The following is a 22,855-nucleotide window of genomic DNA, read 5'->3' as shown; positions in this document are numbered from 1 at the left end:
CTCCGGTGATTTTCTTCATGTCACAACATTTGGGGGCTCATCCAGAATATGTTCATAATACATTATGTGGCTTGCCATCTCAGTATTTAATTGATATGCATTTGTGCACAGACACAACAAATTGGTGACAAGTACAAACCTGAATGTCAGAGAATATCACAAACTGCACTGACAGTTACGGGATGAAACAATGAGAGTTAGACTATACAAGAAAGCGGAAGGTCGGGTGAATAATAGTGAAAGACACTCTGAATTTAAAGCGAAAATAGTGTGGCGATAGTTTCAGTTGGGAAAGTTGACAAGTTTGATAGCGCTAATGAAGGCTGGGAGTCATATATTGAGAGTGTGGAACTGCATTGTAACATGAACAATGTGGAGGTGCAAAAGACTACACTTTGTAGCTTAATAACCCCAAGGACATACAGACTCTTGCACAAACTAGTAACCACTGAAAAGCCAGCAAGCAAGATCTTCGATGAAATTGCTACATTTTTTCAAAATCACTTGAGCCCTAAACTGCTGGCAATAGCTGAGAAATTTAGATTGTACAATTGGAACCACTCAAAAGATGAAAGCCTTTCTGAATGCATTGCAGAACTGCACGAACTTTTCCAGTACTGTGACTTTAGAGATGGACTTTCTGATGCATTAAGGGACAGGTTTATAAGTGGCATGCATAGTCAAAACACTCAAACGAGGCTACTGTCCAAAAGAGAACAGGCATTGACCATTGCAATATCGTTAAGACTGCAGCAAAGGATGCAATAGAATTACTGAAAGGAGGTGAGAGTGCGAAATGCACAAAACGTCCCTGAATGGTGAAAAGAGCTAAAAATGTTATCAATGTGGAAATTCTTCCCATAATGCAAATGACTGCTGGTTCCAGGAAAAAATCTGCAGGAAGTGTCACAGACAAGGTCCGGCTACATCATTCCGACCACAGCTGACGGAAGCAGACCCACAGCAAACGGAAAGACAGAGGGCACCGAGAGAGTGTGACAGCAAGCCATGAATAGTAATACTGGGGAAAATGGATGGGAGGGGATCCCAGTTACAGCAGAGACATTAGGGTCCACAACTTCAATGGCATGACAGACCGAGAAAGAGAAGAAATTACACTTGGCATCTGAAGACAGTCACCCCAGCCTCAATACAGATGAACTGGGCCCTTTCAGCGGTCGGGCCAACGATCGAATGGACAATCTAGAAGGGGGTGCCACTGGGCTGAGGTCCTTGCAATCATTCAAATAGAAACCACCCCAACCCCTCCTGTGCATCGATAAGAGGGTCCGGGAGACTAGTCATCAAGATTCTGATAACCTTTTTGTCATGGCTTGGAGTGTGAACTGTTGCCTGTGAGCCTGATTAAATTTACCTTGCTGGTGCTCCTGACCAGAGAGTGACGACTGAGTAACCCATCCCCTGCCAAATTAGTTTTACCCCTCCCCAAAAGCTCTAGCAAACCTGCCTACAAGAATATTGGTCCTCCTTGGGCTCTTTGTACAGGTCATGGCCTTTAATGATCCAGAAATTTGAAACCCTGCCCCCTGCACCAGTACCTCAGCCACACATTCATCTGCCAAATCATCCTATTCTTGCCCTCACTAGCACATCGCACAAGCAACATATCCAGAGAATACTACCCTTGAGGTCCAGCTTTTCAGCTTTCTAACTATCTCCCTATATTCCCTATTCAGGATCTCATCCCTTTTCTTACTTATGTCACCATGACTTCCCCCTCTAGAATGCGGTGGATCTGGTTCAAGGCATCTCTGTTGCTGGCACCTGGGAGTCAACAGACCATCTAGATGTCTCGTCCACAGGATCTGGTGTCTGCTCCCCTTACTACAGAATCCCCATCACTACTGCAGCTCTCTTCTACCCCGCCCCCCCCCACCCCCTTCTGAGCCACAGAGCCAGACTCAGTGCCAGAGACTTGACTGCTATGGCTTTCCTCTGCTAGGCCATCTCCAAGAGTATCCCAAGCAGTATATCTGTTGTTGAGGGCACAGCCTCTGGGGTTCTCAGCACTGTCTGCCTATCCCCTTTAACCCTCCTCACGGTCACCCAGTTACCTGTGTCCTAAACCTTGGATGTAACTACCTCCCTGTATGTCCTGGCAATCAACACCTCAATCTCCCAGATGATCTGGAGTTCATCCAGCTCCAGCTCCAATTCCTTAACATGGTCTGAAAGAAGCTGCAGCTGGATGCACCTCTTACGGGTGTAGTCGTCAGGGACACTGGAGGCTTCCTTGCCTTCCCACATCTCGCAAGAGGAGTATTCCACTATCCTGCCTGGGATCCCTGACTCTCTAACTGTGCAATAAGAAAGGAAGAAAAGTAAATGAAAACAATCTACCTACAGCTTCTCCTTTCCAATAGCTCTAATCAGACTGCATTGGAAATATTACTCACAGGTTTGGTCTCATTACCAAAAGAGGAATGTACTTGTGATTGAGGGAAATCTACTGTAGCATTATAACATTCCTTCATTACTGTCAGTGCAAGATATTTTTTAGCAACACATTCATCTTGCTATTTCAGTAGGTTTACTACAAATATTTCCTAATGTCACTTGTTCTTTCCCAATCATTGGAAACAAAAGTTAGAAGTCAAGTGCAGTGTATTTATTGCCTGTTAAATTGTGCATTTAATCTATGTGACCAAGAATGAATTTGTAAACAGGAGAAATCTGTACCTGTGTATCTAAAGTTTTAACTATTCATTTTATATCTGTTGTACTGAATTTTGAAAAGCAAATGCACTGTCTGCATCATTGATAAAATTTAGGTAATTTAATTAATGTCATCTGCTCTAAATAACTAAATAAGGGATTCCTTTTCTACTACTTCTTTGTAGAAATTATTTTGGAATGTATAAATACCTTTTAAGGATGCTATTTCATGATGTAACTTTAAAGAACATTTTTATTAGTCACACCTTTTTTGTCCCTGTGCTACGATTTATGTCCCCTGAATTTGATACATCTTTTCCTGCCCATTGCCTTGTTAAATGATTGTACAGGTCAGACTCATAACATTGCAACTTCCATCCAAGGCCTGCTGAAATATGTTACATTACCATCCAATTTAATCCTTCCTTTAGATGAGGCTAATTCTTTTAGTTTCATTTTCTATCTTATTTTCTCTCTCTCCTTCTCAAAGTCTAATGTTACTTTCCTTCTTAATTCGGAGTCTTTTTCAGTCCTTCTGTTTATTTCTCTATCACTTAATGCCATATGTGAAAGATGCTCATGGAAAAGGAAAATAAAACAATTGGTTTTAATGATTCTAACATTCAAAGTGCATTTATTATCAAAGTGTAAATTATACACCTTGAGATTTGTTTGCTTACAGTCAGTCACAAAACAGGAAACCCGAAGAACATAATTGAAAAAGAAAGACCATATTGCAGAGAGAGAGAGGGGGAAAAAAATCAATCATGCAACCAATAGAAGCAAGAGACAGCATTCAGAACCAGACTGAGTCTTTCGATCTGCTACCTGGAGCAGCTGGAGTAGGCCCAAGCCTTGGTCTCAGTAGCAAGCAGTTAATCGCCAAGAGATGAATAAACCTCATGGAAGTGTGAGTGAAATCAGCCTGACCCTCGCCTCCAGTCCCGACACTTGAGCTTTCCAGTCTATCTGGACTTGCATTTGAATTGTCCAAGCACTAGGTAGTGCCTCGTTCTAGGACCTGGACCCCAGCGTGGAGATAGGATAGGGCCACCCAGCCCAAAGCCATTCTCCATCTCATCAAATCGGCACGGCACTTGGAGCGATCCAGCCTTGCACCCGGGTTAGGTGGATGGGCAGCAAAACTTTTCTGCATCGACTCCTCTCCAAGTCGCTCACTCCAACTCCAACATTGATACCAACTTTGTCTGCAACTCTGTCTTTAACACATTGTGCTTCGACTTTGCAATGCACCCGCACAACCCACCCTTCCAGTCTGCCTCACCTCCGCTTGCTTCTTCATTGTTTGCAGTGATAGTTGACCACAATTTTCTTGAGCTGATGCACGCGTTCAATCGCGCCATCTTAAACCAGAAATGATGCCGCATTATTAAAATCTGTAACAATAAATCATTATCTTAGGGAATGGAACACCACACATAATTATTAACCCATTTTGGGAATGAGCAGTTTGTTAAAATGGTACCTAATTCTACACTTTCTGTGGAGAGTCGATTGGTCACTTATGGTATTGTAGAAACTTCATGGATGTCATAGAATTGTTGAATGAAGGATTGACCTCTTGTAAGGTTTAGAGCTGGTGTAAATTGCCTGGGGATTTGGAATAGTTCCCAAATCGTGGAGTGTCTTGTCTTTAAGAACACTGAATAAAAGGAACTATACAGATAATCTGTAAACCAGAAATGCCAGCACTGCAACCACCTTGACTTTGGTTATTATGATCATGTGTCAGAAGGTCTGCTACTCCGTGGAATTGATGCCAAAGATTTTGGTTAATATTTTCCTCTCTAAAGTGCATGCAGGCATTGGCACTGGAATTGATCAACCAGTTACTGTGATTAATTCTTTACCTGGGTTACTACTTAGTGCCCAATTAAAGTAGATCGACGTGAGAGGTGGGATCTGCGGCAGATGGGATAAGAGATAAATCAATGACAGTAAGGTCAGTAGATAAGCTAGCCAGTGGCATGGCAGGGAGTGAGGTAAAATTGTTGGATTATTTCAATGCAAGAGGTCGAACAGGTCAGGGGAATGAGCTCAGGGCAGGGATAGCTATATTGGACTGGATTATTATAGCGATTACAGAAACGTGGCCAAAGGAGGAACAGACCAGGCAGCAGCATGTTCCAGGGTGCAGCTGTTATAGGTAGGATAGAGGTTGAGGGAAGAGAGGAGGGGGAGTTGCATCTCCAGTTAAGGAGAACATCCTGACAGTAGTCTGAGCTGAAAGCCCAGCGAAGCTTTATAAGCAGAGTGGGGAAATGAGAAGGGGGTGATCCCTTGTTTGGGTGTGTACTGTAACCCCTTGATAGTCGATGGGAATTAGAGCAACAAATATCCAAAGAGATTGAAGAAAGTTGCAGCAATAATAGGGTTGTCATGGTTGGGGGGGGGGGGCGGGGAAGTATCTTAAGTTGGAGTATTAAAGTGCCAATGATTTAGGCAGGTTGGAATTTAATAACTGAAAATTTCCTTATGCACAATTTCAGACTGTATTCAGGGAAAGGATTGACCTCTTGCGAAATGGATTAGGTAGGACAAGTAACTGGGGTGTCGGTGGGGAAGCACTTTGGGTGCAGTGACCATAGTTCTATTAGTTTGAAATAGTTATGGAAAGGGACAGATCTGGTCCACAATTTAAAGTTCTAAATTGTGGCAAGGCAAATGTTGATGGCACCAGGCAGAAACCTGCAAAAGTTGAATAGAGTAGGTTGTTCGCAGTCAGTTGCCTGGTAATGTCTGAGCTGTCTGGTAATGTCTAAAGTGAGATAGTAAAAGTTAAATATCTTCATATTCCTGTTGGAGTGAAGGGCAGGACTGGCTGGTATAGGCAATAAGAAAAATTGAGGCTCTGGTCAGGAAAAAAAAAGAGGCATGGGTCAGATACAGGCAGCTGGGATCAAGTGAATCTCAGGAGGAGTAAAGAGCTTACAGGAGTGAACTCGAGAAGGGACCATGAGATAGTTTGGCAGAGAAAACTTGATGGGGCGGATTTTCAAACCCAAGTAAATCTGAAGACCAGCTACCCTACTCAGACACTGCCTGACATACAATTTCTTTTGTTATTACGTTATTGAAACTGTCCAGTTACACAGATGTCTTCATGGCATCAGGATCTCTAATGTGTAGCTGCACAGTGCTTAAAATTTAGTTACTGTTATAATTTTGGAAATGTAGCAAATTTTGTACTTTCCACAAATGTGGAAATTTGATTTATAGTAACATTGTTTAAAGAATGAATGTCGGCCACTACAATTGGAAGAAATGCCCTCTTCCAAATGGTACTATGGAATCTTTTGTGTCCATTTGAAAAGGTGGACAGGTTTATTACCTTGCTTTAAAAACATGTCAACAATATCGCACTTCATTAGTGGTACAGTGTACAGTTGTGCAATAGTTCTTAGCAATATTGCACAAGAAAGATGAACTATTGCTGTCACTATTACCTTGTCAGAGCCCTTGCGTCTTATTGTCTGCCTGCACTTCACTTTCTATGTATCTATATCACTATATTCACTATTCTTTTATTGCTCTACCTTAATGTATTTATGTTTTGGCATGCAAAATAAAGTTTTCCCACTGGCAATAATGAACCAATTACAATTATAAATCCAGTATTGTGGCTGTTCAGTTGATCAACATGAAGGAAATCTGGAGGTTGAACCCGACCAGAGGGCTCAAAAAGAGGATCTTCATAGCAGTCAGAGAGTCCATTCTCACACGGATGCGAGATGTGGACACTCACCAAGACCATGCGAAAGTCACTAGATGGTTGCTATACACGAATGCCCCGGATGGCTCTTGACGTGAGCTGGCAACAGCACATGATGAACGTCCAGCTCTATGACGACCTACCGATGCTCACCACTAAAATCGAGGCGAGAAGACTGCAACTAGAGGGGCACTGTCTACGCCACCCTGAGCTACCTGCCAGCCTAGTCATCACATGGGAGCCCAAGCATGGGAGGATGAACCCTGGGCGCCCTCCCAAGACTATGGTCAACACGCTCCTAGAAGATAGCGGCGCGGCTAATGTAGATGAACTGAACACACTGATGAGGGAGAGGGAGGAGTGGAGAGTCCGTCATCGTGCCCGACGCTGGCCTCCTAGACCTGAGTCGACGTCATAGTAGCAGTCAGTTGATCAACTTTCTGCCAACTGAATGTATAAAAATCAAAGAACTGCAAATGACAGTTTAAAAAACGTAACTAATACGTCCTCTCTCTTCCAGAGTCATGCCGCTCCATTGAAATGAATTTTCAGCTGAACCCAGCATGTGTTCTACAGGCAGACTATTCAGCAGTGGAATTGTTACAAGTTAGCACTTCGTAGCAGGACTCTGCAGCGGTTCTTTCTTAATTCCCCTCCACCACCACCCTCCTCCAGCTGACAGAACTGGTCCTCACCCTCAGCAACTTTTCCTTTGGTTCCTCCTGGTTGACAGGTCTATTTAAGGGATTACACATGATGTTCCTGCAGAATGGCTACAAGGTGAAGGAAATCAATCAGGCCCTTAAACGGGCCAACGGAAAAACCAGGAAACCTAACAACAAGGAGGAACCATTGCTACTCTCTGTCTTCCCTATATTTCCATGGTTTCTGGAAGGATCACGTGGATCCTGAAGAAATACTGAATTAATACTACCCACAAACCCATAAGAAAGCTCAAATCCCAGCTTACGTGGGTCAAAGATGACCTGAAACTCAGGACCTCCTTTTGGGGCCACCTGGTGAAGGAAGCCATTGAAATAAGACTGGAGAATAAGAATCTTAACAAAGATCTAAGTAAGAATTGGAATTTGATTGTAAACAAGTGGGACAGTGGAAACCTGATTGGTTGAGACTAACCAATCAGAAAGGATGGACGGGGTGGGGGGGGGGGGGGTCTATATACCACCAAACTAGTCATGCCTTGGCATTGTCCCTGACGAAGATGGTGGAATTTGTCATCAAAATTTCGGTTAAAATCAATACTTGTACCTGACTGGAAGCCTGAGAAGTTTATTCATCACATACGCCAGGAAAACACAAGATCCTTTAAGTTATTAACTTACCCATATTAGGAGCATCTGGAAGAATTTAGTATAAATAAAGCAAGTTGAGCATAAACTCAAGGAGTACTTTTCTTTAGTGGATAACTTCATTATTCCCTGCCTAATGCAAATGGAAAACATTCCTAATCCTTGAGAGGTCTCAGTAGCCCTCAGTGTATCAGGTTGTACACAGGTAAGAAATGAGGAAGCAATTCTATCTTGTCAGGGTGGGTAACAGTGATTAAGTGACTGGATCCGTGATGCAGAGGGGCAGACTAACAATCTCGAGCTACAAGTTCAAATCCCACCATGACAATCGTGGAATTCAAATTAATTAGTGACAATCTGGGATTTGAATAAGAAAATAACAAATTCATGAATAATTAAAATGAAACTACCTGATAAACAAAAATAAACTCATCTGGTTCACTAGATTTCTTCAGGGGCAGACTTGAGCAATCTTTCTCCAGGTTCACAGCCACTTAACTGCCTTATGAAATCATCCAGTACAGCAGTCAATGTACAAAAACTGCTGCTTCAATATAAAATGATAATAAAACTGCTTGGACGACCCAACAATGACAAGTACTGAATTCACACACAGAAAAATTGTTCCCACTTCTATCTAACTTGCAAATGCTTCCTTGTGAAGGTCTGGGGGCAGGTGGAGGATTACAAGAGCTTCCTTTAGAATCAAGCAACTGCCTGACACAATTACGGCCTTCGAATCATACCTTACTGACAACATGCCAGAATCCTCTTTCACTATTCCCATCTATCTTCTGCCTCACAGTCAAGGCAAGCAGGCCAGGGAGTGCATTATGATGACAGTCAGATGGGGGCGGCTAGTCATGAAGTACTTGGGGACGAATCCAGTCTCCTAGCTCGTGCACAAGGAAACATCCTGATTCCACCTGACATCTTCCCTAAATTAATCAATCAGTACTCCTGCCTGTTGAACAATACTGGGAAGAAGGAATGCCTATAATAAAGGCTGAATTTACTCTGCATTGGAGATTTCAATATCCATCACAAAGGATGACTGAGTAATAGTATCACCACTGACTGAGTTTAACAAATCCTGACTAAAATAGCTGTCAAACTGCGTCTGTTGCCAGGAGCAATACAATGTCCTGTCTTCACAGCAATAACCCCATCTATCCTGTCATGTGCCACAACCATTATGATGAATGACACAGACTTGAGTCTGAACAGATTTGTCAGTTCAGACCTGGGCACCCCTGAAGCACTGAAATCCATGAGCAGCATCAGAAATGAAAACCGTGGAAGAACGATGCACAACATGCTACGTTGGTGCCATAATGTGGGTTATCACCAGCACATTCTTGGATGTGTTGTGTTGTTCGCATTAGCAGCCATTACACTATGTTTCGATGTACGTGTGATAAATCAATTTGAATCTAATGTGGGCGCATGGGTTTAATTTATTATTGCACATAAACTGAGATACAGTGAAGAGCTTGTTTTGCCTGCTGTTCATACAGCAGTGCACAGTGATTGAGGTAATGCAAGGTAAACAATAATGATGCAGAATAAAGTGTAAAAGATAAAGGAAAAGTGCAGAGGAATTACACAATAAGGTGCAAGATCGCATTGAGGTAGATTGTGAGGTTAAGAATCTAACTTGTCTGACTAGGAAACTTTTTAATGGTACTACAGCGGAGGAGTAGAAGTTGTCCTTGAACCTGATGGTACAAGATTTCAGGCTTTTGTATCTTCTGCCCGATGGGAAAGAGGACAAGAGAGAATATCCAGGATGGTTGGCGTCTTTGATTAGGCTGACTGCTTTAATGATGTAGTGAAAAGCAGACAGAATCCCTGGGGGAAGGCTGGTTTCTGTGATGTGCTGAACTGTCCACAACTCTCTGTCTGCAGTTTCTTGTTGACACGTATAGTTCAGTTAACAAAGGTTTTTTTCATTGACAGATACCATGATGGGTATGGATGAGGTTGGTGAAAGGACATATTTCTGTTCTGTTTTAAAGAATGAACATTATCTAAGTATGCATTGTTGTTGCATGATTGAAGCCACCAGTGAAAAGTGCTGGTAGATATGAAGCAGCTTCTTTGTTCAACAAAACAAGATTCAGTCGAAAGGTCTGCTAGCCCAATGTGGGGCTTGATATTTTATGTGCTAAACATCAAAGGACAATTCCATATTTACAATGTATCCACAATACTTACTTTGAAACTACACACACTCTTCACACCGCCCAATTCGCACACTCACCACAGACATCTAAGCTCATTTTAATCAGCATTGTCTGGTCTGTGATTCAAGGCGTTTAGGAACCTATTGTTAGAGCCGAATTTTAAATTAAATCTACAATTTACATTCAGACTTGAAAATTGATGGCTGAAGTCATCTGCTAAATGTAAATGTGCTAAACCCAACAATCTAATGTGTATTACACTGCGGAAACTCTGAAAGAATATTTAACCCCTACACACATCAGCTGGCAATATCAAAGTAATAAAAACAATGCACAATGCAAAACTGAAACATGAAATAACATCCAAAGTGACAGTGCTGAAATCATTGTAGATTAAGTTTTACATCAAGTATTAGTGCATTATTAAAGATTGCTTTAAATTGAAACTTCTTCAGGGAAAGAAATTGAATAAATTTTCTAAACAAAGATCTAATTTCACAGACATAGTCATAGTCATAGTTTATTACATTGGACATGAATGTGTCTGATGAAATGCCAGTGCCTTAGCATGATATCCCCCACTCAGAGCAACTTTGGATAGCAATCGCAATACATTGGCAAATAACCATTTGGTATTATTGAGTGTGCTAACTGGGGCGAAGTGAACCAACTGGAGTCAAACACCACAGACTTGATATATGCCATGCTGTACCTTTTTAAAATGAATTTAACAAAAAATGTGAAAGAGGGCAAAGGATGAAAACAGGTACATACAGTTATTAACCATTGATTTACTTGCAGGCCCTGCTCTAAGTTGTGTTTGTGTTTTTGTTGAATTATATTAAAATCACATACATACAGTACTGTGCAGAAGTCTTGGGTGCATGTAAAAAAATTCTGTAAAGGAAAGATGTTTTCAAAAATAATGAAAAGTTTCTAAAAATAAAAAAAATTACTTTGAAGATCAGTAAACAGTCAAAAACTAAATCAAATCAATATTTGGTGTGATCGCTCTTTGCCTTTAAAAACACACCAATTCTCTTGGGTATGCAGTCGTGCAGTTTTATAAGAAAATCAACTGGTAGGTTGTTCCAAGCATCTTGGAGAACTTGCCACAGTTCTTCTGCAGACTTTGGCTGTCTCGCTTGCTTCTGTCTCTCCAGGTCATCCCAGACAGCCTCGATGATGTTGAGATCAGGGCTCCGTGCAGGCCATGCCACCTAAAACCATATTAAAAAAATCTAGACTTTTGCACAGTATTGCATCTGTCTGATATTTTCCTTTAAGTCACATGTGAAAATGACTAAGAAATGAAGGCTGTTGGGACAGGGCTGCCCTGAACTTGAAGATTCAGTGTGTGCCCTTATCATGCTGATATCTGAGCTGTGATTATGGAGAGCATAAAGAGACAGTTCGTTTTCCTCTGTTTTTCCACTTAAACTTTGCACTTTGGGCAGGCCACTGGATCAGACTGACTACTGCAAAAAAAATTTTTTATCATATGGTCAGCAAGCTTGCTTAACGAGGGTGAAGGGCATTTGGAAAAACACAGTCATCTATCTAAGAAACTTAAACTACTGTCTACATATATCTAGCACAAGCATGTGTCCTGTGGGCTGAATCTGTTCAGCCCCATTCAGTGCATTAATGATTTTTATGATTAACTTCTGGTATGAAGTGTTTTGAATAATACCTCGTAAATATAGCCATCTAGCTTATATGCATTGAGTATACCCGGGCACTTTGACCTCAATAAATATGTGAAACAGCACTCAGTCCACACAAGCCACTATACACTATGGCAACCACTGAACACCTGTTCCCTCCAAGCAAAGCAGATGCAATCATCTATTTGCACGCTTTCTACCTGCACATCAACTGTCTCTGGGTGGAAGGCTCCAGATAGTCGCATACAATGGGACATAAACTCTGACCTGATTTAACGTGGATGGTATTAGGGAAGCTGGCTTTACTCCATTTGTTATGAGTAAACGGAATATGATTGCACCACCAATCTTTCAGACCAGGAGTGGTGATGTAGAGTTAACACACTGAGCTAATTTGTGGTTAGTGTTGCACGTTTGTAGCCACAGTTTGTTTACGGAGATCAAATATCGCAGTGAAGAAATAGCATTTAGCCTGTGATAAAAGTGCACACCCGCCCATTGCAGTACCATAGATTTATTGTCGTGATTGAATATCAGTTTTCATTCCTTTAATCATTTCATGATTGGCTCTGACTTATTTCACTCATGCCTTTTAAATATACTATTCTTTTATCCTTTCTAAAATAATTCTTTCAACCTATTCCCATGAGACCATGCCGTGTGGATATTGTTTACATTGCCAATCATAGTCTATGCTGGCAGTAGAGAGCTCACAACAAAGCCCAGTTTTTTCTCTTCAGACAGCGTGCTTGGAAGATAAAGATTCGCTTTATTTGTCACATGGACATTGAAACATCAAGACGTACAGTGAGATGTATTGTTTGTGTCAAAACAAATCAAATCAGCAAGGATTATTCACTGAGTGTATCTTATCGAGAAAGAGTGTGGAATCTGGCGGATTTACAGCCCATTCATTTTCTTTCTTGTTCGTACAGCATGCTAAGGTTGGCTGTGTCAATTTCACTAAACATACTATCCAGTTGACAAATGTCTCTGCCGACCCTTGCCAATTTTTTATCGATGTATCTTATCTGTTCACCCTCAATTTCCTTTGCTCCAAGCGATAAAATCCCCGCCACCCAGGTCTGTATTTTCTTTTCATTAATTTAATAAGGCAACTGTTTCTGTAATGTGATTGTGTACGGGAAAGATAGAGGCTGAAATTTGTCATTTTGGGAGTTTACTTTCTTTCAGGCAAGCTGAGGACACAAACCAGAATGGCATCTTCCAAGCATCAAATCAGTGGCACTTTCTCAGCCGTCAAAAGCAGTAGAACCTCTCCTGGCTTGGAAAACTACTACAATAATGATATTTCTGCTGGATGGATCAACATTATGTGGTACAATATTATGTAGAATACGTCATCTTGGACAATCCAGGTTATACTGAATAGCCCAACATTAGCTAGCCTCAATACAATGTGCAGCCCCATTCAGGATGTTATTTTTGAGCAAGCAAAAGTAGTTGTGGCTCAAAATGTTTGCAGTTCTATACCCATTAGTACAAGAAATTCTGGTTTTAGAAACAGAATAATAACACATTTCAACAGGGAATAAGATAAAACACTCCAGGGAAAGATGTATCACAAAACACTTTGTATGGCTTTGGAATGTATCCAGGTTAAACATTTTTATACGTATTTGGAGCCCATTGAGGACTTCCAGGTATGTGTAATAGATGTTTTCCATGGGAAGCAGGTGGATCAATGATGAGCTGTTCACTGCCTCAGAAGAGTTCCACAAATCTGTGGTACAGCAGAAACAAGGCTTGTCATTTGTGTCATAAGTTACTGAAGCTTTTATGGTGAGAAGTGTCCTCTGTCTCTCTGGGCATTTGATGGTACGTCATTTTGGGAAGTTCGCAATGATTAAAATGAGGATAAATACTGGACGACTTATTTGATTTGAACCTTAATGAGGTTAAACAGTTTAAATTAGTGACTACAATAAATGATTTCATCCTGCTTTGATTCTCAGTGCTGCAACATGGATATATGCTACTCACTGCACCGTTTTGTGTTGCTATCTTTGACTTGATTCTGTTTTAATAGATCACTAGGTAATCTTTGATGTTCAGTGTCTGGGCAATAATCTCACAAAATGGGTCACCCATCTATTGTGGAAACAATTAGATGTTAAATCTGCTCTGTTTTAGCTTAGAAATTTAACCTTGTTGGTAATCAGGTGATAAAGAGATTTTCTACAATGTACTACAATGATTTTTTGTCCAGTGGTATGAGTAATTGGCACAACTGGCATCTTCCTTGGTTGCAGAGGACAGACATGATTTCTTCCGTGCCTTGCCTTCGCTATCCATAAAGCGTTGCAGATCCGCCCTCCTGCCCATTGGAGCTCACCGTTGATCTCATCCACACAGTCTGTCACAGCTGACTTCACAAGCTAGGATAGGTACGTCCCTATCTCACTGGGGTATGGGGCCCGCCAGCTGCTCTCATCTCATTTAGCCCGCCTTTTGATATACACCATAAAATAATTAGAATGCAGCAATGTTCTTTCTTTGTGGGTGTAAGCATAGTGTCGGTAGGTTCGGATATGGCCCAAGTGCGGACAGACAGACACTGAAGCTGGTCAATCATTCAGACTTTAATGTGAATGGTATTTAGGGGAAACGAAAACAATAAATGCTAAGACAAACAGGGCCTTTAACTAAAACTCTCAAACGTAAAACTAGATGCCAACACTGCGGCTGAAAGGAATATCTAAGTATAATACGAATGCTGCTAGCCTTCAGCATCAGTCGACTCGATAGTCCACTTTCCCAGGCAAGGCTGAATGCAAGTAGGCAGCGTCACATTGCTGTGCTCGACAAGCGCCACAACGAAAAGAAGGGAGTTAAATACCACCATAATGAAATAGTAATTTGCTGGCACACGCATATTCACAAGCGCAATTGCCGAATCTGCTGTACAACCCGCCCGCGGGGTTGCAGAGACCTGCAGCAGAGTCCGTCGTCGTGACAGGTAGTATACGGAAAGAGTTCAGTGCAGATTGAGAAATATTTTTAAAAAAACACCAATAAACAAATGTGAAGCTAAGGAGGTTAGGTTTAAATTATAGTTTATTAGGTACACGACTATTACAAGAAAAGGAATAATTTAACTAATTAGCCAAACAAATTCTCAGCTCTTATAGTATCAATTATGAAACCAGCTGCAGGATATGAATTGTTAACCAATAAGTGATTTCTTTCTTTATTTAAAAAAAAAACCATATTGAACATAATACAAAACTATGGGTGAAGTACTGATCTGAACTTGTAAATTGGTGGGGATTTAACTTCAGTTATCTCAGACAGTTCACTATACAGTGTATTGTAACAAATAGGTCAGGCAGGAATATCTTTACAGCATTTTTAAAAAGCTTCAGTGGTTTTCAAAGTAGCTCCTTATTTCAGCAGATTTGACTCCAGCTCTCTTTCAGTTTAAACTCCTGAGAGGAGGAGTAGAAGTAGACTATCCACTGTTTCTCAAACCTACACATCGCTTATGTGTCATTTACAATAAAAAGATGTTCCAAACAAAGTGATTCTCCTGAATATTTTTGGATACTTCATTTATTGTCCCTATTCCCAAGCTTTGGTTTTAATAGTTCAATGCATTATTTCACATTCCATCAATAACACTCCCCATATAATAGTTAATTGGTACAACTGTTAATTGGATGTAGAAAAACAGAGACACAGTAGGTAAGGTTGTGAAGATCAACAAAACAATATACAGTCACTTGACCCAAAGACACTGGCACATATCACAAAACTCAGAAAGCCATTCACTTTGTTACTGCTGGACTGACGGATTTTGGATTTTATTTCAATTACAGTAATATTCCAGTACACTTTTATGCTTTTTTAAAATGTTATGTGGTAATGGAATGTAATAAATTTTCTAATGAACCCAGCAAGTTTCAAGGGAATGTGGGATTCAAGTTCCTGTTGATTATAAAGGGAGTCATTTCCAATGTGTTTGGGGTAGTGTGGTGTGTTAGAGGGGCTGTAGGAATGAGCCAGATGCTAAATGTTACTTTCTGACATCTGGTGAAGAAGCTGCCTGCAGACGGAATAAGATTCATAACAGAATATACCGAAGATCAAAGCCCGAAGGTTGATCGGAAGTCCAGAATTTGAGGCTTGATGCCGGAGCCCCAAGTCTGCTGGGGGTGTCGAAGGCCCAATTTCTGGACCCCATGAGCCCTCTGGAGGCCAGAGGTAAAAAAAAAATGGCCCATCTTGGCATTCGAGGAATGTGATTGTACATTGGGAGGGAAGAACAGGGCTTGTTTTGCTGTTGTTGATGTGAAAAATAAACCTGATATAGAAGGTTGCACCTAATGATGTACTTAAAGCACCAACAGTTTCTTCACGGGATCTTTCATGAAAGAAGGAGAAGGCAATCTTATCTAGTAGAAATCCAGCCTAAAGTATTTGTCCGCTTATGCGGAGAGCAACAATCCGAATTTCATGCCTATTTAAAAACTGATAGAAAAACAACATTGATGCCAAGAACATATGAAGCATCAGGTTGGACTGTGAACCTGAACTATGACCCTTGTGGTAGATGCTATGTGTTTTAATTAAATAATAGTAAACTATGCTGGTTACCTTGGAAGCAGAGGCAGAATCTAACTAGATTTTAAATTCAATATTTGGGGAGAAATTAAGTGACATCATTAGAAATTAGTTTTACCACTGTATATAATTTTCATCTAATATACAAAGTTTCTTTCGGGACCAGGTGTTTGGAGGCAAAAGTGAGCCGGTGTAGAAATTTCTCAGTTTTAGAGGGCAGACATTAGAGAAGGTGGGCTTCTTTCTGATTCCAAATAGATACAGAGTAAATGAGTTGAAAATCTCGCCTCAGAAGCATTATTATTCCACATCTCCCTTCAACGTAGGGAGGAAAGGCCAGCTATTGAATCTATGCTGCCCCAATAATTTTCACTGTAGCCCATTCACTCCTTGTTCCCATCAACCTCCTCCCAGCTTCAACCACTCAATCATCTACTAGAGGCCATTTCTGAGTGTTTAACTAGTTTAAACTCTAGGAAATCAGTGCAGCTGGAGGAAACCCCTGAGTCACAGAGAAAATCTGCAAACTCCAGGTAGACCACACTGAGGGTCGGGTCTGAACCTGTGTCACTGGAGCCTGGAGTCAAGACCACCGTTTGAGCCTTTATTCATTCACAGTGAGCGAACATCAATGGCAAGATTGTCCAGTGAGCTACCATGAGAAGGCGAAAGGGTACATTTACTTCTTGGATCAAAAAACCCAAATGCCTTATTAGATGACTTTATAAACAGTTGAGATTCATCAGTATCGATGTGAGACTAGAGTTACATATAAATTGAAATCAGTTTAGGATGGCAGCTTTTTCTATAGAGAATGTTACTGAACCAATAGAGTTGTCACAACTGTCACATCCATGATATCCGATATTCACTTCTGACATGTTATTGCTCTACTGACGAAACAATCAAAGAACCGAACCCATTTTAACCACAGAGTAATGTTTAATTAATTATCTAGATTAACACCCAATTATAAAACAATCCTTTATATGAACCACTGAGAAACCTCAGTTGGAAAAGCATCCAAGGTGAGTTTGGAGATCCTTCCTTTTATATTTACACTTCGAGTACAATCAGGAAATAGTTTGGTCAGACCTTATTTCAAATTGCTACCATCAGGAAGGAGGTGCAGGAACACACATTCAATGATTCATGAATACTTTCTTCCCCTCTGCCATCCAATTTCTTAGTGAACATTGAACCCTTGAACACTACCTCAATTTTTGCACCACTTATTTAACTATTTAATATTCATATTTTTATTATTATTATTATACTGCTCTCATGAACAAATTTCATGACATATGCTGGTTCAAACCTGATTCTGATACAGGGATTTCTGACCAAATTCAGTCAGAATCAGGTTTATTATCACTGGCATGTGATGTGAAATTTGTTAACTTAGCAGCAGCAGTTCAAAGCAATACATAATCTAGCAGAGAAAAAATAAAATAATAATGATAAACAAGTAAATCAATTATGTATATTGAATAGTTTTAAAATATGCAAAAACAGAAATACTGTATGATTTTAAAAAAGTGAGGTAGTGTCCAAAGATTCAATGTCCATTTAGGAATCGGATGGCAGAGGGGAAGAAGTTGTTCCCGAATTGCTGAGTGTGTGCCTTCAGGCTTCTGTACCTCCTACCTGATGGTAACAGTGAGAAAAGTGCATGCCCTGGGTGCTGGAGGTCCTTAATAATGGATGCTACCTTTCTGAAACACCACTCCCTGAAGATGTCCTGGGTACTTTGTAGGCTAGTACCCAAGATGGAGCTGACTAAGTTTACAACCTTCTGCAGCTTCTTTCGGTCCTGTGCAGTAGCCCCTCCATACTAGACAGTGATGCAGCCTGTCAGAATGCTGTCCACGGTACATCTATAGAACTTTTTGAGGGTGTTTGTTGACATACCAATTGCTGCAAACTCCTAATAAAGTATAATGGGTGTCTTGCCTCCTTTATAACTACATTGATATGTTGGGACCAGATTCGATCCTCAGAGATCTTGACACCCAGGAACTTGAAACTGCTCACTCTCTCCGCTTCTGATCCCTCTATGAGGATTGGTATGTGTTCCTTTGTCTTACCCTTCCGGAAGTCCACAATCAGCTCTTTAATTTCTAATTTACAAAATCAGAAATGCAAAACTTTCAATGATTGGGCACTTACATTTCTTTGAGTTCTAACATTCTATGGCTTCTAGAAGGGTTCCCTTAGGCTGGAAAGTGGTAAATATAATCCCACTCTTTCAGAAAGGAGGGAGAAAGTAAACAGGGAACTGTAAATCAGTTTGGCAGATATTATTCAAAGGGATAATATTTGAATCTATTATAAAGGAACTGGAAGGGGAGGCTTAGAAGATAATGGGGTTGAGCAGTATCAATATTGTTATGAACAGGAAATCATTCTTCACAAATCTGTTAGTATTTTGAAGAGTCATTATTAGCAGCATAGATATAAGGAAACTAGAGGATGTGAAATATTTGGATTTTAAGATTTTTGGTAAGGTGCTATGCAGAAGTCTATTAATTTTAGTACGTGGGTTTGATGCTCATATGATTGTGCAGTTTGAGACTTGGCTAAAGGGCAGTATTTACAGTATGTACAGGTGCATCCAAGTTCCTCTGTGCTCCATCACTTACCATTGAAAGCATACTCCTCTTTCCCTGTCCTTTCCACATTATGTTCCATCTGCCATGTCATCGCTCACTCCCTGGAACTTTCAACATCATCACCCTTTCCCCCACCCCACCCCTCACCAATCCCCGCTACACTCTCCTCACAATACACACCGCCACCCTGTTTTTCATCACCAATAAAATGTAATATATTACACTAGGCCCTGTTATCCGAATCCTTGGGAAAGCGTATAAACAAGCTATGTCTCCGGCTTTGATTGCTTTGGTACCCCACCAGCCAGACCGTTCAATTAGTAACTCATCCAACTGACTCAGTGGCTGTGGCTTGTGGCCATCGGCTTCTGGACCGGCTTCAATCGCCTCGGCGACTCGTGGATGTGAACTCTGCAGTTTGATGCTTCATGTTCTGTGTGCTATTTTCTGTTGTTTGCATTTTCATGTGTTGGGTGTTTGATGGTCTTTATTGGGTGTTTTTTTTCTTCAAACGGGTTCTATGGTGTTTCCTTGTTTGTGGCTGCCAATGGAAAGATGAATCTCGGCTGTATACTGCATACGTACTTCGAAAATTTATAATAGTATGCAAGCCAAGCTTTTCACTGTATCTTGGTACGGTACACTTGCCAATAATAAAACAACATCAACACCAATTGTCAGGACAATACCTTAACCTACTTTTTCCCATCTATACCCTCAGCTTTTGAGTCAGCATGCTGTCAATTCTATTAATTACCCCCAACCACCTACTCTGACCCTAGTCTCCTATTCAGTTCTTATTTAAATCTTTCTAAATTTTTTATACATCATAAAAATCCTTATATATTCCTTCTGCCATTTCCACCAATTCAATATTAATCAAACAAGGCCATGCTGTCATAATCTTCTCAATGCTTTTTCCCCATTCCATCTTTAAGTAAAGATTCTATTATCTCTTTTTCCACTGTTATCATGCTAAATAGCCTAGATTGCATTGACGTTTTGAGATTAACACCTCACTGTTCAAATACAGGAATTATAGTGGCTGCCTGTCAGTCCCCTGGTATTATTCCTTTCTAACTGAGTAATTACATACACGTGGTATTACCTTTATAGTCAACTTGCTAATGATTTTTATGTTTTACGTCTATCAACTATTTCCCACTTGTTCAATGTGATTTTAGAAATTAGAATTTAGGAAATAAATGTAGTAAATTTTAGGAAATGCAAATAAAGGGTAGGAAAGAAATGTGGGAATAACTCTAAAAGATAGAGACTCAGTGAAAGAAGTACAAACAATGTGCTGGAGAGAGACAGTGGGTAAAGCAGCCTCTGTGGGAGGAAGAAGATTGTTGATGTATCAAGTCAGGAAAACTGTCAACATTTCAGGTCAAATCTGTGCATCGGTCGATACAGTCCTGTTGCAGTGTTTTGACCCAAAACATCGACAATGCCTTTCTCCCTACAAACGCTGCTCAATCCATTGAGTTCCTCCAGCAGATTATTTCTTGTCCGAGATTCCAGCATCTGCGGTCTCTTGTCTCTCAGGAAAGTCAATTTTTTAAAATCACCAGCAATAATTCATTGCCTGAATTAATGATAAACTGATCATGAATTACTTAGTTTAGGACTTCAAGAATTTGAGTGATTGAAGACTAAGCTCTGGGTGTTGTCAGAACCCGAATGTAATGAAGTGGCACAAAAAGGGGGATGAGGCTGGGGCAGATAAAATGAGATCATTTTTAATGGCAGGCTAAGCTTGAGGGCTGAGTGGCCCAATCCTTCAACTATTTTCTTAAGTGTCTCATGTTTGAAACCCAACCTTAAAAATATTCAAGTGCTTTGCTTCTGCTGGCCTTTGATAAAGATGTCACCAAAGTCTAGAGACGTACTGAGAGAAAAAAATCACCTCACTACTCACTTTCTTAACAGTGATGCCTGCTTTAGGTACTTCTGCAAGAATAGAATAGAATGTTTTTGTCATTGCTCAAGACAAGATTGCAGTCTGTGCAACCCAGGTATTAACAATACATGTGGTGTGGCTTAATTTAAAAAAATTATTTCCATATTTACATGCAACAAGTGACTTTGATAGTCCATAATACTCAAAGACCATTGGCAAGTTGGGGTGTAGCATTATTCAGCTACACAACAGCCCTCATGAAGAAGTTGTTCTTCAGTCTAACTGTCTTGGTTAAGATATTTCTGTATGTTCTACCAGATGACATGAGATTGAACAGACAGTGTCTGGGATGGGATGGGTCTTTAATGACCTTATGAATGTGGTAGACATAGAGAGTTGTAGATAGGCAGCAGCAGCCTTTCAGACCTGGTGTTACTTTAATTTAATTTTCTAACTTAAGTCTGAATACACAATTTTTGATTAGGGCACATGAATAACAGAGCGACTATCTACCATTGCCAGATACTACTACAATACAGAGATCGCCCAAAAACAAACCTTCACTAAGATCTGCTGGCTGAATTACGTGACCTCGGCTTGCTGAGGGGAACGGGCCTACGTTCCTCGGACCCACCTGGTGCTGGTAGTTGGAGATGGAGACGTCAAAAGCGATGTGCGAGGAAGCAGAAGCGAGGCAAATGGGCAGGGGCCCGTGCCAGGCAAAAAACAAACCCTAGCCAGCTGGCTCTCCCATCCATTCTGCTCTCCAATGTCCGCTCCCTGGACAATAAAATGGACTACATCCCACTCCAACGAAATACTCGGTGGGAGTACAGAGTCTGCTGTTCGTATGTTTTTATAAAAATATGGCTCGCTGATGGAATTCCAGACGCTGCCGTTCAGCTGGACGGGCTAGCCTTGTTTCGAGCAGACAGGGACGCAGCTCTCTCCGGTAAGACTCGCGGTGGTGGCTTGGTGTTTACATCAACACTGAATGGTGTAAGAGCTCTGTGCTGGTTTCCAGATACTGCTCATCGTTAATGGAGTTTGTGGCAGTTCGATGCAGACCATTTTATTTGCCATGGGAATTCACCTCCATCCTTATATTCGGTGTCTACATTCCCCCCATTGCTAATGCTAAGGAGGCGCTCTGTGAACTGTACGGGGCTATTAGCGAACTGCAGAACGCACATCCTGATGGTCTGTTTATTGTCGCCGGTGATTTTAACCACGCGAACCTTAAGTCAGTGCTCCCCAAATTCCATCAGTATGTGGACTTTGCAATGAGGGGGGAGAACGCATTGGACCTGGTTTATACAAACATCCCCGACGCGTACCGGGCAGAGCCCCGCCCCCACCTTGGATACTCAGACCACATCTCTGTTATGCTAATCCCAGCATACAGACCGTTCGTCAGGTGCTCCAGACCAGTTCAGAAGCAGGTGAAAACCTGGCCAGCAGGAGCCATCTCTGCTCTTCAAGACTGCTTTGAGCACACTGACTGGCACATGTTCAGGGAGGCTGCAACTGATGGCGACTCTACCAACTTAGAGGAGTACACAGCATCAGTGACCAGCTACATCAGCAAGTGCATTGATGATGTTACTCTGTCCAAGACCATCACTATACGCACTAATCAGAAGCTGTGGATGACCGTGGAGGTGCGTGCGCTGCTGAGGTCCCGTCACTCTGCCTTCAGAGCAGGTGACAAGGCAGCCCTATCAACAGCAAGGGCCAAACTGTCCTGGGCCATCACAGGGGCAAAGCGTGCACACGCCCAGCGAATCCACAGTTACTTCCAGGACAGCGGCGACACGCGGCGCATGTGGAAGGGCATCCAGGACATCACCAATTACAGGACAACATCACCTGACTGTGCGGGTGATGCCTCCTTCCCAGATGCGCTGAATAACTTCTATGCCCGGTTTGAGGTGGAAAATGATGCAGCGGCGAGGAAGTCCACCCCTCCTACAAATGACCAGGTGCTGTGTCTCTCCGTGGCTGACGTGAGAAGAACCCTGTGCAGGGTCAACCCACAGAAGGCTGCTGGACCAGCCAACCTTCCTGTTAGAGTGCTCAGAGGATGTGCAGACCAGCTAGCAGATGTTCTCACTGACATCTTCAACATTTCCCTGAGCAGTGCCACCATTCCAACGTGCTTCAAGGCCACCACCATCATCCCCG

The sequence above is a fragment of the Hemitrygon akajei genome, chromosome 23, assembly GCF_048418815.1.
Source record: "Hemitrygon akajei chromosome 23, sHemAka1.3, whole genome shotgun sequence".
In the NCBI taxonomy this organism is placed as follows: Eukaryota; Metazoa; Chordata; class Chondrichthyes; order Myliobatiformes; family Dasyatidae; genus Hemitrygon; species Hemitrygon akajei.
This window is presented reverse-complemented; position numbering follows the sequence as displayed.